Below are 11,071 nucleotides of genomic sequence, written 5' to 3' on the forward strand. Positions count from 1 at the left end.
AGGGTATGGGTAAGGGTAAGGGTAAGGGTAAGGGTATGGGTAAGGGTAAGGGTATGGGTAAGGGTATGGGTAAGGGTATGGGTAAGGGTATGGGTATGGGTAAGGGTAAGGGTATGGGTAAGGGTATGGGTAAGGGTAAGGGCAAGGCTAAGGGTAAGGCTAAGGGCAAGGCAAGCTGGATTTTTTTTACCCCTGGCCTTAGCCCTGACTGATGATTGAAGGACATTTACACTATTCATCTCTGCTGACAATCGTGTTCATTTTTTTTAATTTGCCCCAAAAATCCCCACCTCCCCCCCCAATTTTTTTTTAAAAAACCCTTGCACTGTACAAATGTGAAACTTTTTTTTAAACTTAATTTAATTTAAATGATATTAAAAAAATTCACATCAGATTCTGAATTTTATTAACACTTTTTTTTCCCTCTGGTACACAAATGGTGTTTTGCAGATCCCATTGATTGATTCAGGTCAGAGTTCTGTATTTGAACTTCAGACCCGCTTCTTTACTTTTTGCAGCTGTTATCTTGGGAATTAATATTTACCGAGATGTTTGAATTCAAGATCTTTCGATTTACTTTTACAATCAAAATGTGCACGCAACATATTTGGTTAAGATACGGAGGCAGCATGAAGTTCAAATTAGTGTTCAGTCAAGGAAACTGCTAAAGTATTGTGTAAAAACAGGGTTTAAACCGATTAACAATAACAAAAGCTTGTAATATGGGCTATGACTCATGTAATGAGTTTTATCATCCTATCATAACAATTCTCTTCTTGCGGATGACACAGAGCTAAGGGTGAAGACAGCTTTTCAGATCTTGTTGATCTCATTTTTTTCAGAATAAAACCCCTACTTTGTTCCTGTTATAGCATGAAGCTTTGTTTTAAATGAGTCTATTGCCCTCAACTCTACCACCTCTTGCGATAACTTGTTCCAGCTGTTGATTTACACTCTATGTAAAGAAGTATTTCCTAAACCTCATATTTCCCAACCTCAAAAATGTGATATCTAGTGTTGCTATCTTGGCATAGACTTGAACATACAATTCTGCAAATAGATGAGATGTCCCACTGGTTGATAAAGTAACTGATTTTGACATGGATTATGAACAGGTGGCATTTATGGAGAATGAGTGAGAAAATCAGATTCTCCATTTCTTCAGGTAATAGCCCTTTTAAACCCTCATGTATGCTTAAATTTACATAAAGGGAATTACATACACTGAGGGACCTCTAGGAGCACAGAGATTCACAGGATAACCAGTAGTGGAAGTCACAATCTTGCCAAACTTTAATAAATCTATTCTTTTCCTACCAGAGAAAGCACTAAAACAGATAATACTACAAATCTGCAGATGTGGTGTTTATGGATTTTCAGAAGCTATTGATAACCTGCCTCATAGGGCCTAGTGTAATGATCAGAAGATTTTTTTCCCCCACAGAGGAGTGTGAGAATGTGAAATAAACTGTCTCAGAAGGCCACAGAGTCATAATCAATTGACATTTGATTTTGTTAGGCTTAAGAAAAAAAAGGGTCAAAGGAGCACGAGAGTATCAGCAAACATTATAAATTCAGTTCCCTGTGAGGTAGTTTTCAACTCACTGTCTGTTGACCCAGAGGCAAGAGAGTTAATAATTGAGTTAAACTGACACTTGTTCCTGTTTCGGCAGCTTTATAGTCTGAAAATACATGATCTGCAGAACAGTCACAGCCTTTTAATAAATAGAAAATATAACAGTGGGTGCCAGATTGACATTGTTTATTTTGAAAAATATATATAATTCAAAGATGGCCTTTGCACATGCTGCAGTTATATTGCACCCAACAAAGATGCAACATAATGTGTCACGTTGTACTTTATGGATCACTTTGTACTTTATGGATCGCTTAACATGCATGGTGTGTCATCATGTGTTTTGTAAACGGTGACTTTACATCTGCTGTAGTTGTCTTGAACTTTCATAAGATAGGCATTGGCATTGCTAGCTAATGATGTGAGATGAGAAATGCATAGATCAAAGTTTAAACACTTCTAGACATGCTACTGGCATTTTTATGCTCAACCTGTACGCAGAAATAAAGCTTATCAACTGTCTGTTTTCAAACAGTCTAATAGAACAAAGCAATATATCTATCTGCACAATATGAATGCTGAAAATCCAATCCAATGGACCTTTCTAGAGTAAAGCAGGAGTAAAGCAGGTTAGCAAAATTAGTGTAATGATTAGCATTCGAGTTCATAAGAAATTTGATTTTATTCATAATGCGAGAAACAGAGCAGCTCGTGGTGACCCAGCAGTAATGAGCTGTCGATTCAAAAGCAGCGAGTGAATCAGTGGAGTGGTGTACTACTCAAAAATGTCAGCAAATACAAACGTGGAAGGCAACATTCAATAGTAAAACTAATGAATGATAAATTGGTAAAAAAATAAATATTTTTGGTAAGCCAGGTGTCTGACACATGCAGAAACCCATCACCAGGCTTAAGAATGCTTGAATTTAAACCTTGAAAAGACTGGCAATCAGAACAACAACAACAAAATTACATTTGTAAAGCGCCTTTCATGTCAGGAGGACATCCCAAGGCGCTGAACAGTCGGGGATCAGAAACCAAGTGTGGGAGGACAAGGTTGGAATGAGGGAGGGCAGAGAGGTAGGAGGGTAGCTGAAGGCATGGTCGAAAAGAAGAGACTTGAAATTATTCCATGGCATTTTTAGTGGGTTAAAAATCCATAAATTTTGGCAAATTGGATATAGTTACATTTTGCATTGTTTGAAAGAAGCCGAACGATCTGAAATAAATCGGATTTAATTGCTGGTCGCATACCTTATGGTTATACTTTGTTCGAAGCATTTATGATCCTCTTAGCCAAAGTTCACAAAGTGATGACTATATGGGCTATAGATTTGTCATGGGAGGTGTTTCACAAATCTACATTATCCCAGGATGGACAAAATCTTAAGCTTGGTAATATAATAATTCCATTGGAGTTCATTACCAGAGATGATTCTCAGAGTCTGGGTCCATAAGATGCTCTGAAAGATGACGGCACCTTTACTTCAGGTACTCCCTACCTTTACAATTGTTGTGACTTCACTACAGAATTTAAACTTTCAACAAAAATGTTTTTAAAACACTAAAAACTGGAAACAAAAGAGTATTGACTCTTTTGTTAAGAACTGTACTTCTCATGGTCATTGTAGCATAACAAAATCCGTAGATGCGGACAAGCTAATTTACCCTAAGCTGTTTGAAGTGCATCGCTCATTTACAGTATTATGTTGGGCTAATTTGGGATTATATTGAAAAGATCTAATGCTGTTAGTATAAAATCCATTATGTGCTGTTCTTTGTAAAATAACCTGGAGAGCCTGTACCAAATGCACAAATAGCATGTAGTATTATACTTTAAAAGATTCAGATTATTAACAGTGCAATATACTTATTTGCCTGAGCGATTAAGAACTCAGCACCCATGTTAAAGTACAAGTAATGGCTATAAAACTGCAAAGATGTTTTGTGGGGTCCATCGAAAGGGTTTAAAATTGGTGATTTTGAAAAGAAAAGCTGTAACATTAAATAACTTCATGGAAACAGACTTTGATGGATGTGCAGAGCATGTCGATCAGTAGTAATAATAATCCTTGCATTTGATATCGTGCCTTATCAATTCTTTGAGACATCTCAAAGTGCTTTACAAAATATGCTGTAAAGTGAATTGACCGTATATTTTATGGGTGAAACACGGCAGCCAATTGGCAACAGCAGGGTCTCACAAACAGTCGTGGATTGAGTGACCAAACTTTTTAAAAAAAATTTGAAGGGATTATTACCCCCAGAAAAGCGATTCGCCAATCGACTAACAACCGGATTCCTACTTTACTGGTAGGTAAACAGAGGCCTGTGGAGTAAGGAAACTTGCCCAACGTTTCTCCCTGACCAGGAATCAAATCCAAGTCCTCTTGCGTGTAAGACGAGCGTTCTAACCACTAAGCTACAGTGACATAAAAAGTAAAATAGATTCACTTTTCAGGTGTGATTGTGCTGGAGTAGTCCATTTTAAGAATGAGGACAGCAAATGGATCTAGATCAAAGAAAAAAGGCATTAGAAAGAAGTCAAAAACGTTTATTTGATGAGTTACTTCATAAAGAGAGAACTAATTGTTTAATTAACAATTGCTTGAAAGAAGTCACAAATCATTATGAAAGGTTGGGTCGAAGAATATGAACCTGCTCTATCACTCATTTTATCTAAATCCTCTACCTATCTGTGTTTGGTTTCACGTGTGAAGAGGTGTGAAGACGTAAAGAGTGTCTGTGACTAAAGACAACAAAAACAAACACCCACATGTCGCAACTTCATGTGGTTGCAAGGAAAAATGCCTGAGGAATACCTTTTGTGAGGAAATAGTTTCAAAGAAGAACTTGTCTCTTCAGAAAATGTGCAAATGAAAAAAATAATAAATCAATTCAGCTTCTATTGCAAAATGGTCCCTAAAACATTGAACAGCTCAGGAATCTTAAAGCAACCAAATTTAATATTGTTAAAGAGCGAGTCATACAATAACATTAAAATGAGACTGTTCCATCTCACTGTTTCTTTCCAGTGATGCAAAGTTAAAGGTCCTGAATTTGAACTGCTCAGTCAAAACACAAACCCAGATGCTCGAGCACAGATGGCAAAAATCCAGCCTCAGGATTCACCGCCAGCTGTGGCTTGAGCATCTCCACACCTACCGCCTCTCCCTTTCACAGGCCCAAACTGACTTTTACTCCAAAGCCAGCCTGGAGACAAACAACAATCCAAAGATGCTTGATCCCTTCCCCACCCAGCTGCTGGTCACTCAACTCCTCCTGCTCTTCCCCCTGCCAACCGACACGGTCAACCAGTCTCTCTCCTCAGGCTCTGTTCCACTCCCCCTGAAAACTGCTGTCATCACACCCCTCATCAAAAAACCCACCCTCGAACCCCCTAATCTTGCACACTACCATCCCATCTCCAACCTACTCTTCCTTGCCAAAATCCTGGAACGCATTGTTGCAGATCAACTTCAGTCACACCTCTCCTTGTCATACTGCAAGGGCATCATTCCATTATTACATGACCTACGGTTCACTTATGCAAGAGCTATTTGTGAAAATATGTTTTGTATATCCATAACACAACATAGTTACGTCTTGCTCTGTCTCATTCTTTAAGGCCTTGAATCAAAAGAGTTATCTGTAAACTGGTTTGGTCACATTTTCTATGTTTATAAAATTATATATAACAATCTGAGAAACATTTAATCACAATCATCTTGACACAAGATGCTCTCAGGCGCATGGAGAATATACACTTTACACAACCTAGCATTGCATAATCAGCATGACAGGACTAGTACAAAGGTTAGCTTATTCTGAGCAATGTACGTCAAATGAATTTGCCTAGAAAGTAAAAATAAATTTATGTGGAAAATAGATCACTACAATTAATTCCATCATTGTGAGCTTTTATTTGAGTTATTAATCCATTTTCAGAACACTATTTTCAATTAAACAGCAGAACCAATGGGTTACAACACTGCATTATATCATCATATGAAAATAAACTTGAAAATAAAATTAAGAATCCTTACATTTTATGTAGTGCCTATAATGAAAGGGCTTTACGGGGAATTTCTGTAAAGTACAGTGACTGTGTATTTGTAGGTGACCACAGCAACCAATTTATGCTGAGTCATGTCGCACAAACATCTAAGAATTGAATGGTCAATTTAGCTGGTAGATTCTTGCTGAGGAAACCAGGAAAAAATTCCTTTTCTTTGCAAATAGTGTCATAGGATTCATAACCTGAGCAAGTAAATGGGCTTTGGTTTAGAATCTCATCTGAAGAATAAATGATAAGGCAGTACTTCTTCAACATTGCATTGGTATATTAGCCAAAGGGTTATTATTCACGCACATCTGCTGTTTAAATAGATTTTCAGGCTTTCAGCAGGTTGAATAGCATCCACCCATTAAAATGTGATTGTGTCGAAATGCTGCCATACCCACTAGGGTGTTACATTTCAATGTCATATTGCAAGAGCATCACTCCATTATCACATGGGAAGGGAAGGGAGGGAGCGAGGAGGGGGTAGAGAGTCGAGAGGGGAGCTGAAGGCACTGTTGAAGAGAAAGGTCTTGAAGGAGAAAAGGGAGGAGGCAAGGCGAAGGCAATGGGGGATGGAGTTCCAGAGCCTAGGGGCTGAGAGGCTGAAAGCCCGACCACCGATGGTAGGGCGGTTGGGGCGGGAGATGTGGAGCAGACCGGAGCCAGAGGAACGGAGGGTACAGGCAGGTAAGTAGGGGGATAGTAGGTCAGAGAGGTAGGAGGGAGCAAGGCCGTGAATGGCCTTGTAGGTGAGGATGAGGATCTTGAATTCAATCCTCTGGGGGATGGGAAGCCAGTGGAGGTGAGAGAGGGTGGGAGTGATGTGGTCGCGAAACCCGGTGCGGGACAGTACACGAGCTGCAGAGTTCTGAATGACCTGCAACTTGTGGAGGGAGGTGCCGGGAAGGCCGGCGAAGAGAGAGTTCCCGTAGTCCAGCCTTGAGGTGATAAAGGCGTGGACCAGTGTTTCAGCAGCGTGAGAGGTGAGGTAGTGTCGTAGTCTGCCGATGTTCCGGAGGTGGTGGAAGGCAGTGCCAGTTGTGGCACGGATGTGGGGAAGAAAGGACAGCTCAGGGTCGAACAGAACACCGAGGTTCCTGACTGGCTTTGAGAGGTGGAGAGTGCAGCCTTGGATGCTGATGCTGTCAGCGCCTGAGGTGCAGAGGCACTGACGCGAGCCAATCAGGAGGGCCTCAGTTTTGCACACATTGAGCTGAAGAAAGTTGTCTCTCGTCCAGGACTGGATGTCAGACAGGTAGGGTTCACTTATATAGGAGCTATTTGTGCAAATATGTTTTGTACATCCATAATATAACATACCAATCCATTGCACTACTCCCTCCTCTAACCATACTTCTTTGTCATCTTGCTTTTGTCTACCTCTCAGTGCTTTGGGGCATCCACCTGACATGAAAGGTCCTATACAAAAGTAAATTTGTTGTTATTGTTCCCAATGATGTATTTATTGACCTACTAGGGGAATGAGTACTGAGGTTTCTGCATTCTGTACCTCTTGCTAGGAGATCTCTACTTCATGGCCTACTGTTTCTAAAACTTGCAGGTTACCCAAACAAGTTCACTGAGGCCTCGCCTCAGGTAATTTTTTCGAAGTGTGAATGTGCGCTGCTAGTTGTTCATTATTTGTCCTCTACAATTTGCATGAATTGAATTCATTTTCCTCTGTAGATTAACAGAATTGTTTATTTACTTTTTTCAGGAAACTTCAAACATTCTAAGTTCACTTAACATTTGAACTCTATTTTTTCATTAGATATTTTTCTCATTAGTATTAAAGATGTCCTCACTGGAGAATGAAGTGTGTTCCCAAATTGTTACCCACCATCAGCACGAGGCAAAGATTTCAAAATATGAATTTTAAGTTATTTTCTATTGCATCTCATATCATTGTTTTCAGCATAGATCACAAGGCAAGAACAATTGCCACCCAGAGGTAGTACCATTGTGTAAGGACATCGTTTGGCTATACTGACTTCAAGACACCCAATACACTGAAATTGTTTAATTTTACACCACACATGGTAGAAATCATTTACAAAGGAGTACTCTGGCATTACTCATGAAACCTTATTTTGCAAATATGGAAGAAAATGTCATGTTCTAAAAAGTCTCTCCACAAGGAGATAGAATGTAAAATATCATATCTGTCTATTTATTATCCCACGATTATTATACATCAATCACACTATCTTTGTATACCACACATTCGGTTACTAATACAATTGAAAATAAAAATGTGAAAATCTGCTGTACATTTCAAAAAGGAAATAAGATTTGTTTTCTGAGTGGCATTTGATTCTCAATAGGTTGTGTAACGTTTATAAAATCTGAGTATGTGCCATCCTGCAAAATACTCTTCCGCTAAAATTTTACACACGTGATACACGAGCAATACACATGGGCTAACTTGAAAGCAAATTGCAATGCAAGAACAAAATAGATACAGTGATTTTGGTAATATTTTCCTCTCCAACATTGTATTGGAATATTAGCCAAAGAGTTATTACTCACACACATCTGCTGTGCATTTAAATAGAATTTCTGTAAGGTTCTGTGCCTGTGCATTTGTAGGTGACCACAACAACCAATTTATGCAGTCATGTCGCACAAACATCTAAGAAGTGACTGATCAATTTATCTGGAAGATTGTTGGTGAGGAAACCAGGAAAAAATTCCTTTTCTTTGCAAATACACTATACCTGAGCAATACACATGAGCTAACTTGAAGGCAAATTGGAATGCAAGACGAAAATAGATACAGTGATTGTGCAATACTTTCCTTAACCTCCTGATCATTCCTAGGAGCTCAGGTTGACTGGTGGTGATTTCCACCAGCCCTGTATCCCATGCTTTAAAAATGTTAAGGCTCACACCATGGAAAAGTGCTTATACCTAGATGAAGGATCAATGCTTCACTCAGGCCTCAACGATTGCCTGGCATCTGAAGTATTTGTTTCAGGCTGATTGAACCATTATAATACTATAAGAAATGTAGAAGACAGCTTTGCATCTCCGTGAGAAGAGGGCTAACTCTGCTTCGGAAATAACTCAGTTTATTTCAGCTGCTTTAATCACGTTGATCAAAGGGATATTTTAGCTCTGAGCTGCTTTAGTACCAAGAAAATTGATAAATGATGCAGAAATAATGAAATGCTTGTTGGTCAAACTCATTGGATTTAAAGTCACAATGTCAAGACCATGGGATACAAGTCTAAATGCTTTACTTACCATGCTCAATTGGCTGCTGTGTATCGTCTATAAAATACACAGTCAATGCACTTTACAATATATTTTGTGAAGTGCATTGAGATGTCTCAATGAAATGATAAGGCACTATATCAAATGGAAGGTTCATTATATTATTACTTGTTACATTTCATTTATAATAGCACAGATGAAACAACTCCATAATGTTGAATATAGTTTGACTGGAGTCACCCTTCCATAAGGTTGAGTAACCCAATCTCTCCACTGGAATATTGGGGATTAGAAGGATATATCATTGAGGGTTCACATAGTCACAACCTTCTCTATTACAAGTTATCCCCTTCCTTTCTCCCCAGCTGAACTAGTATATATCACTATTATGAGGCAACTACCTCTATCAGAAAGAAAATAAAGGTTCTGCTTTTATTAGGCATTTCAAATCAAGGCAAAAAGTGAATATTTATGTCTAAAAATAGCACTGATTTGGGGAATACAAAAGTCTTAAATAATAAACCGAACTAAAATGACTGCTATTCATTGTACTAATGATATGTTTAAAGCATAAGGATTGTGCAGCTTTCTACACCTTTGATTAATCAAACTGTAAGTAAACACACAAGATATTGCTTGACATTGCATTTATTAAATGTTATGCTTTATTCACTTCACTCAATACAATAAATATATTTGTCACAAAAATGACTAAGGATATATTTTTTCTGCAGGTATAGGGATAAAGTGCTTTTGAGTCTACACTAGCAACTACATCACAATTTACACTTTGTTGGAGACATTACGCTGCCAGTTAATTAGGACATTGCAGTTACACCAATGGGTTACAAACACGGCTTTAAAGAAGAACAACACGCTAGAAAAGTGCTTTCAATTTGAAGTGCTTTTCCCTTAGAAACTTTTTAGAATCATTCTCATTGTCCCAAATTGCTCATTTTTTACTCCTGCAGAATTGTCATGTTGCATATTCTGGGTTTGCTTACCATAAGTGTGAACTCCAGTCTACTCAACATAATGAAAGCCATCTGAGGTGGGATCCTTTGCATACGTCAGCCAAAATAGGCCTTTCTCGTTTTGCAGGACACTTTTTTCTATTAAAAATATTTTTCCAGTGTATTGTACTCCTTTATCAACATTCTATTAAACAGGTGGGATTTCATACAAGGTGAACCTGGAGGGGAAATCTACATTCTTCAAGTCAAATTGATTTCAAAATATTTTAGTGGAATTACTGCTTTACTCACAAACCTCGATCACATAAAAACACTGTCAGATCATACATGCACAAATGCAATAAAAATAAAGGGATTTATGCTGCAGGTTATAACAACCTCAATGCAAAGTTTGTCACAATGGCAGTACCTAAATGTAAATATACCCCACTACACTATTTTAAAGCAATCTTCTACTGTTCCTATTATACATCTGCAAGTTTCACTATCATTAAATATTACTGCTGAATAAAACATCATACAGAGAACATTTTAAGAAGCTATCCTGGATAATATGTTCCCCAAACCAACCTTTTGTCAGGAATTAGAATTTGATTGGACATTTGAATAATAAGCAAACTCATCTACAATATATGTAGATCTATTGGCAAAATTGACAATCTTTTCCATGCATATTTATTTTGTCATTTCCCATTATAAATGCACAATGAAAGGAGCATTAATTTTAGAAATCAGCATATGATGAATATTTAGTGAGAAAAGTTTAAAGGACATTTCAAACATACTATAAGCTTTTCTGAATATCATTTTGCAAGCAACAACTTTCTCTTTTTTAATTTAATCCTCAAATTTGTGTTAGTCAGAAAAATAAGTTTGACAGTATTATTTTGGGGCGAAATTCCAACTCATCCTATTGCACAAAGGAATCTACTTTGTAACATTAGAATTTATAGACAAGAGAATTCCATTGTCTATTTCATTTAAGGGTGTCATGACTATGGCCAACGGGAACTCTCTAGCTGAGCTGTAAAACTTTTCAAGAGATTTGGGATTGCTTTAAAAGAAACAGTTTACTCACTTAATTTCTACGGAGAGTTTAATTTGAATTTTAAGCACTCCTATATTTATGCACATAATCCAGAATCATATCGTGTGTATGCATTTTTTTGCAAATGCTTCGGACGCAAAACATATTATATTCCTGAATTGCATCTCTGATTAACAAAGTTTGAGTTAATAATA

Source organism: Callorhinchus milii, unplaced genomic scaffold (assembly GCF_018977255.1).
Source record: "Callorhinchus milii isolate IMCB2004 unplaced genomic scaffold, IMCB_Cmil_1.0 Scaffold7, whole genome shotgun sequence".
NCBI classification, from domain to species: Eukaryota; Metazoa; Chordata; class Chondrichthyes; order Chimaeriformes; family Callorhinchidae; genus Callorhinchus; species Callorhinchus milii.